An 8739-nucleotide genomic window follows, 5' to 3' on the forward strand; every position below is an offset into this window, starting at 1 on the left:
CATGTTTTGCCCTAGGGAGAGGTTTAGTCAACGGATCTGCTATATTCAGGTCCGTATGTACTTTACAAATCTCTATGTCTCCATCTTGAACATTTTCACGAATGGAGTTGAAGCGACGCTTGATGTGCCTTGTCTTCTTGTGAAACCTGGGCTCCTTGGCAAGTGCAATAGCTCCAGTGTTGTTACAAAAGAGTTTGATTGGCCCCGACGCATTGGGTATGACTCCTAGGTCGGTGATGAACTCCTTCACCCATATTGCTTCATGTGCTGCCTCCGAGGCTACCATGTACTCCGCTTCACATGTAGATCCCGCCACGACGCTCTGTTTGCAGCTGCACCAGCTCACTGCTCCACCATTCAACATATACACGTATCCGGTTTGTGACTTAGAGTCATCCAGATCTGTGTCGAAGCTAGCGTCGACGTAACCCTTTACGACGAGCTCTTCGTCACCTCCATAAACGAGAAACATTTCCTTAGTCCTTTTCAGGTACTTCAGGATATTCTTGACCACTGTCCAGTGTTCCTTGCCGGGATTACTTTGGTACCTTCCTACCAAACTTACGGCAAAGGTTTACATCGGGTCTGGTACACAGCATGGCATACATAATAGAACCTATGGCTGAGGCATAGGGGATGACACTCATCTCTTCTATTTCTTCTGCCGTGGTCGGACATTGAGCTGAGCTCAATTTCACACCTTGTAATACATGTAAGAACCCCTTCTTAGAATGATCCATATTGAACTTCTTCAATATCTTATCAAGGTATGTGCTTTGTGAAAGACCTATGAGGCGTCTCGATCTATCTCTATAGATCTTGATGCCTAATATATAAGCAGCTTCTCCAAGGTCCTTCATTGAAAAACTCTTATTCAAGTAGGCCTTGATGCTGTCCAAGAGTTCTATATCATTTCCCATCAAAAGTATGTCATCTACATATAGTATGAGGAATGCTACAGAGCTCCCACTCACTTTCTTGTAAACGCAGGCTTCTCCATAAGTGTGCGTAAACCCAAACGCTTTGATCATCTCATCAAAGCGAATGTTCCAACTCCGAGATGCTTGCACCAGCCCATAAATCGAGCGTTGGAGCTTGCACAGTTTGTCAGCATTCTTAGGATCGACAAAACCTTCCGGCTGCATCATATACAATTCTTCCTTAAGGAAACCATTAAGGAATGCCGTTTTGACGTCCATTTGCCATATTTCATAATCGTAGAATGCGGCAATTGCTAACATGATTCGGACGGACTTTAGCTTCGCTACCGGTGAGAAAGTCTCATCGTAGTCAACCCCTTGAACTTGTCGATAACCCTTAGCGACAAGCCGAGCTTTATAGATGGTCACATTACCATCCGCGTCTGTCTTCTTCTTAAAGATCCATTTATTTTCTATGGCTCGCCGTTCAACAGGCAAGTCAGTCAAAGTCCATACTTCGTTTTCATACATGGATCCTATCTCGGATTTCATGGCTTCTAGCCATTTGTCGGAATCCGGTCCCGCCATCGCTTCTTCATAGTTCGAAGGTTCACCGTTGTCTAACAACATAATTTCCAAGACAGGGTTGCCGTACCACTTTGGTGCGGAACGTGTTCTTGTGGACCTTCGAATTTCAGTAGGAGCTTGATCAGAAGTATCTTGATCATCATGAATAACTTCCTCTCTAGTCGGTGCAGGCACCTCAGGAACATTTTCTTGAGTTGCGCCATTTACCGGTTCAAGAGGCAATACTTCATCAAGTTCTACTTTCCTCCCACTTACTTCTTTCGAGAGAAACTTTTTCTCTAGAAAGGATCCATTCATGGCAACAAAGATCTTGCCTTCGGATCTGAGGTAGAAGGTATACCCAGCAGTTTCTTTAGGGTATCCTATGAAGACGCATTTTTCCGACTTGGGTTCGAGCTTTTCAGGTTGAAGTTTCTTGACATAAGCATCGCATCCCCAAACTTTTAGAAACGACAGCTTAGGTTTCTTTCCAAACCATAATTCATACGGTGTCGTCTCAACGGATTTCGACGGAGCCCTATTTAAAGTGAATGCGGCAGTCTCTAAAGCATAGCCCCAAAAAGATACCGGTAAATCGGTAAGAGACATCATAGATCGTACCATATCTAATAGAGTGCGATTACGACGTTCGGACACACCATTACGCTGAGGTGTTCCAGGCGGCGTGAGTTGTGAAACTATTCCACATTTTCTTAAGTGTGTGCCAAATTCGTGACTCAAGTATTCTCCTCCACGATCTGATCGTAGAAACTTGATTTTCCTGTCACGTTGATTCTCAACCTCACTCTGAAATTCCTTGAACTTTTCAAAGGTTTCAGATTTGTGTTTCATTAAGTAGATATACCCATATCTACTCAAGTCATTAGTGAGGGTGAGAACATAACGATAGCCACCGCGAGCCTCAACACTCATTGGACCGCACACATCAGTATGTATGATTTCCAATAAGTTGGTTGCTCGCTCCATTGTTCCTGAGAACGGAGTCTTGGTCATTTTTCCCATGAGGCATGGTTCGCACGTGTCAAATGATTCATAATCAAGAGACTCTAAAAGTCCATCTGCATGGAGTTTCTTCATGCGTTTGACACCTATGTGACCAAGGCGGCAGTGCCACAAGTATGTGGGACTATCATTATCAACCTTACATCTTTTGGTACTCACACTATGAATATGTGTAGTAATACGCTCGAGATTCATTAAGAATAAACCATTGACTATCGGAGCATGACCATAAAACATATCTCTCATATAAATAGAACAACCATTATTCTCAGATTTAAATGAGTAGCCATCTCGTATTAAACGAGATCCTGATACAATGTTCATGCTCAAACATGGCACTAAATAACAATTATTGAGGTTTATAACTAATCCCGTAGGTAAATGTAGAGGCAGCGTGCCGACGGCGATCACATCGACCTTGGAACCATTCCCGACGCGCATCGTCACCTCGTCCTTCGCCAGTCTCCGTTTATTCCGCAGCTCCTGCTGTGAGTTACAAATATGAGCAACGGCACCAGTATCAAATACCCAGGAGTTACTACGAGCACTGGTAAGGTACACATCAATTACATGTATATCAAATATACCTTTGGTGTTACCGGCCTTCTTGTCTGCTAAGTATTTGGGGCAGTTCCGCTTCCAGTGACCCTTCCCTTTGCAATAAAAGCACTCTGTCTCAGGCTTGGGTCCATTCTTTGACTTCTTCCCGACAGCTTGCTTGCCGGGTGCAGCAACTTCCTTGCCGTCCTTCTTGAAGTTCTTTTTACCCTTTCCCTTCTTGAACTTAGTGGTTTTATTCATCATCAACACTTGATGTTCCTTCTTGACTTCTACCTCTGCTGATTTCAGCATAGCAAATACTTCAGGAATGGTCTTTACCATCCCCTGCATATTGAAGTTCATCACAAAGCTCTTGTAGCTTGGTGGAAGCGACTGGAGGATTCTGTCAATGACCGCGTCATCCGGGAGATTAACTCCCAGCTGAGTCAAGCGGTTATGTAACCCAGACATAGTGAGTATGTGCTCACTGACAGAACTATTTTCCTCCATCTTACAGCTGAAGAACTTATCGGAGACTTCATATCTCTCGATCCGGGCATGAGCTTGAAAAACCATTTTCAGCTCTTCGAACATCTCATATGCTCCATGTCTCTCAAAACGCTTTTGGAGCCCCGGCTCTAAGCTGTAAAGCATGCCGCACTGAACGAGGAGTAGTCATCAGTACGTGTCTGCCAAGCGTTCATAGCGTCTTGGTTCTGTGGGACGGGTGGATCACCTAGCGGTGCTTGTAGGACATAATCTTTCTTGGCAGCTATGAGGATGATCCTTAGGTTCCGGACCCAATCCGTATAGTTGCTGCCATCGTCTTTCAGCTTGGTTTTCTCTAGGAACACGTTGAAATTGAATAAAACGTTGGCCATTTGATCTACAAGACATATTGTAAAGATTTTAGACTAAGTTCATGATAATTAAGTTCATCTAATCAAATTATTAATGAACTCCCACTCAGATTAGACATCCCTCTAGTCATCTAAGTGTTACACGATCCGAGTCGACTAGGCCGTGTCCAATTAACACGTGAGACGGACTAGTCATCGCCGGTGAACATCTTCATGTTGATCGTATCTTCCATACGACTCGTGTTCGACCTTTCGGTCTCTGTGTTCCGAGGCCATGTCTGTACATGCTAGGCTCGTCAAGTTAACCCTAAGTGTTTTTGCATGTGTAAAACTGTCTTACACCCGTTGTATGTGAACGTAAGGATCTATCACACCCGATTAACACGTGGTGCTTCGAAACGACGAACTGTAGCAACGGTGCACAGTTAGGGGAGAACACTTCTTGAAATTGTTGTAAGGGATCATCTTATTTACTACCGTCGTTCTAAGTAAACAAGATGCAAAACATGATAAACATCACATGCAATCAAATAATAATAGTGACATGATATGGCCAATATCACATAGCTCCTTTGATCTCCATCTTGGGGCTCCATGATCATCCTGTCACCGTCATACTCATCGACATGTAAGTTGTGATTCCTTGTACAATAGCATGAACATCTCATACATCACATATAGATCATTCATCATTCATCACAACTTTGGCCATATCATATCACAAAGCACTTGCTGCAAAAACAAGTTAGACGTCCTCTAATTGTTGTTGCAGGTTTTACGTGGCTGAAGTAGGGTTCTAACAAGAACGTTTTCTTACCTACGTGAAAGCCACAACGTGATTTGTCAACTTCTATTTACCCTTCATAAGGACCCTTTTCATCGAATCCGCTCCAACTAAAGTAGGAGAGACAGACACCCGCCAGCCACCTTATGCAACTTGTGCATGTTAGTCGGTGGAACCGGTCTCACGTAAGCATACGTGTAAGGTTGGTCCGGGCCGCTTCATCCCACAATACCGTTGAAGCAAGATAAGACTAGTAGCGGCAAGAAAGTTGACAAATCTACGCCCACAACAAATTGTGTTCTACTCGCGCAAGAAGAACTACGCATAGACCTAGCTCATGATGCCACTGTTGGGTAATGTAGCAGAAAACAAAAATTTTCCTACGGTTTCACCAAGATCCATCTAGGAGTTCATCTAGCAACGAGTGATTAGATGCATCTACGTACCTTGTAGATGGTGAGCGGAAGCGTTCGAAGAACGGGGTTGATGTAGTCGAACACGACGTGATTCAAATCACCGGAGATCCTAGCACCGAACGGACGGTACCTCCGCGTTCAACACACGTACGGAACGGATGACGTCTCCTCCTTTCTTGATCCAGCAAGGGGGAAGGAGAGGTTGATGAAGATCCAGCAGCACGACGGCGTGATGGTGGATGCAGGGCGTCACAGTAGCAGGGCTTCGCCTATACTACGAGAGAGAGACGTAACGGGGAGAGAGGGAGGCGCCAGGGGCTGGTGTATGAAGTCCTCCCTCTCCTCAACTATATATAGGGGTGCCCAAGGGGTGTGGCCGGCCCTAGGAGATGGGATCTCCTAGGGGGGCGGCGGCCAAGGGGTGGGGGGCTTGCCCCCCAAGCAAGGGGGAGCCCCCCTTTAGGGTTTCCCCAAACCCTAGGCGCATGGGCCCTTGGGGGGTGGCGCCCCAGCCCACTATGGGCTGGGTCCCTTCCCACTTCAGCCCATGGGGCCCTCCGGGATAGGTGGCCCCACCCGGTGGACCCCTGGGACACTTCCGGTGGTCCCGGTACAATACCGGGTACCCCGAAACTTGTCCCGATGGCCGAAACAGCACTTCCTATATATAATTCTTTACCTCCGGACCATTCCGGAACTCCTCGTGACGTCCGGGATCTCATCCGGGACTCCGAACAACATTCGGATTACTGCATATACGTATCTTCACAACCCTAGCGTCAACGAACCTTAAGTGTGTAGACCCTACGGGTTCGGGAGACATGCAGTCATGACCGGGACGACTCTCCGGTCAATAACCAACAGCGGGATCTGGATACCCATGTTGGCTCCCACATGCTCCACGATGATCTCATCGGATGAACCACGATGTCGAGGATTAAACAACCCCGTATACAATTCCCTTTGTCAATCGGTATGTTACTTGCCCGAGACTCGATCGTCGGTATCCCAATACCTTGTTCAGTCTCGTTACCGGCAAGTCACTTTACTCGTACCATAATGCATGATCCCGTGATCAACCACTTGGTCACCTTGAGCTCATAATGATGATGCATTACCGAGTGGGCCCAGTGATACCTCTCCGTTATATGGAGTGACAAATCCCAGTCTCGATCCGTGTCAACCCAATAGACACTTTCGGAAATACCTGTAGTGCACCTTTATAGTCACCCAGTTACGTTGTGACGTTTGATACACCCAAAGCACTCTTACGGTATCCGGGAGTTACACGATCTCATGGTCAAAGGAAAAGATACTTGACATTGGAAAAGCTCTAGCAAACGAACTACACGATCTTGTGCTATGCTTAGGATTAGGTCTTGTCCATCACATCATTCTCCTAATGATGTGATCCCGTTATCAATGACATCCAATGTCCATAGCCAGGAAACCATGACTATCTGTTGATCAACGAGCTAGTCAACTAGAGGCTTACTAGGGACATATTATGGTCTATGTATTCACACGTGTATTACGATTTCCGGATAATACAGTTATAGCATGAATAAAGACAATTATCATGAACAAAGAAATATAATAATACTTTTATTATTGCCTCTAGGGCATATTTCCAACACTCAGTTGGGGTAAGAAGGTTGTGATCAAGTTGAAGGATATCTTCTGTTGTCGGAGCTTGGTCCTCCGTGGCCTTCTTGATCCCTTCATCCTTGTTGATCTCCATGGGTTCTTCCCTCTTCAGCTCTATCTTCATTAGCCAGGCATCTTTGTCACCATTGTTGGAGGAGGGGGACGACATGATAATCTAGATTTGTCAGAAAAATAGCTTGAAACAAGAACAGAGAATATTTGCGTGATACGTGAGTCAAAACCTTCAGGAGAATATATAATGAATTTTTAATGACCAAAATACGTAGCGTGCAAGAAAACGGAGTCCGGAAGGCACACGAGGTGCTCACGAGGGAGGGGGCGCGCCCTCCACCCTCGTGGGGCCCTCGTGTCCTTCCCGGACTGCTACTTAATTTTCTATTTTTCTAAATATTCCAAAACGGAGAAATATTGCCTTAAAAATTGTTTTGGAGTCGGTTTACTTACGGTACCACATACCTATTCCTTTTCGGAGTCTGAAACGTTCTGGAAAGTGTCCCTTATGTATTCCTCCGGGGTTACGGTTTCAATAATATTGGTTTCAATATTTATGGGATTACCTGAGATATAATGTTTGATTCTTTGACCGTTTACCACCTTTGGATTTGTGCCTTCGAAGTTGTTGATTTTTATGGCACCGGAACGATAGACCTCCTCGATAACATAGGGGCCTTCCCATTTAGAGAGAAGTTTCCCTGCAAAAAATCTTAAACGAGAGTTGTATAGCAATACATAATCACCTACATTAAACTCACGCTTTTGTATCCTTTTGTCATGCCATCTTTTAACCTTTTCTTTAAACAACTTAGCATTTTCATAAGCTTGGGTTCTCCATTCATCAAGAGAGCTAATATCAAATAACCTCTTTTCACCGGCAAGTTTGAAATCATAATTGAGCTCTTTAATAGCCCAATATGCCTTATGCTCTAGTTCGAGAGGTAAGTGACATGCTTTTCCATATACCATTTTATACGGAGACATACCCACAGGATTTTTATATGCAGTTCTATAGGCCCATAATGCATCATCAAGTTTCTTGGACCAATTCTTTCTAGACCTATTGACAGTCTTTTGCAAAATTAATTTGAGTTCTCTATTACTCAATTCTACTTGACCACTAGACTATGGGTGATACGGAGATGCAATTCTATGATTGACGTCATATTTAGCAAGCATTTTACGGAAAGCGCCATGAATAAAATGTGAACCACCATCAGTCATTAGATATCTAGGGACTCCAAACCTCGGAAAAATAACTTCTTTAAGCATTTTAATAGAAGTGTTATGATCAACACTACTAGTTGGAATAGCTTCTACCCACTTAGTAATGTAATCAACAGCAACTAAATATGTGTATATCCATTAGAGGCAGGAAAAGGTCCCATATAATCAAAGCCCCAAACATCAAATGGTTCAATAACAAGTGAATAATTCATAGGCATTTCTTGACGTCTACTAATATTACCAATTCTTTGACATTCATCACAAGATAGGAAAAACTTACGGGCATCCTTGAAGAGAGTAGGCCAATAAAAACCGGATTGCAATACCTTATGTGCAGTTCTATCTCCCGCGTGGTGTCCTCCATAAGTTTCGGAGTGGCACTTGCGTAGGATCTATTCCTATTCATGCTCGGGTACACAACGTCTAATAACACCATCTACTCCTTCTTTATAAAGATGTGGGTCATCCCAAAAGTAATGTCTCAAATCATAGAAGAACTTTTTCTTTTTTTGGTATGTGAAGCTAGGTGGTATAAATTTAGCAACTATGTAATTAGCATAATCAGCATACCAAGGGGTACTATGAGAAGTACTTATGACATTTAATTGTTCATCAGGGAAGCTATCATCAATAGGTAGTGGGTCATCAAGAACATTCTATAACCTAGATAAGTTGTCTGCGACGGGGTTCTCAGCTCCTTTTCTATCAACAATATGCAAATCAAATTCTTGTAGCAAGAG

The sequence above is a fragment of the Triticum urartu genome, chromosome 7, assembly GCF_003073215.2.
Source record: "Triticum urartu cultivar G1812 chromosome 7, Tu2.1, whole genome shotgun sequence".
Taxonomy (NCBI): Eukaryota; Viridiplantae; Streptophyta; class Magnoliopsida; order Poales; family Poaceae; genus Triticum; species Triticum urartu.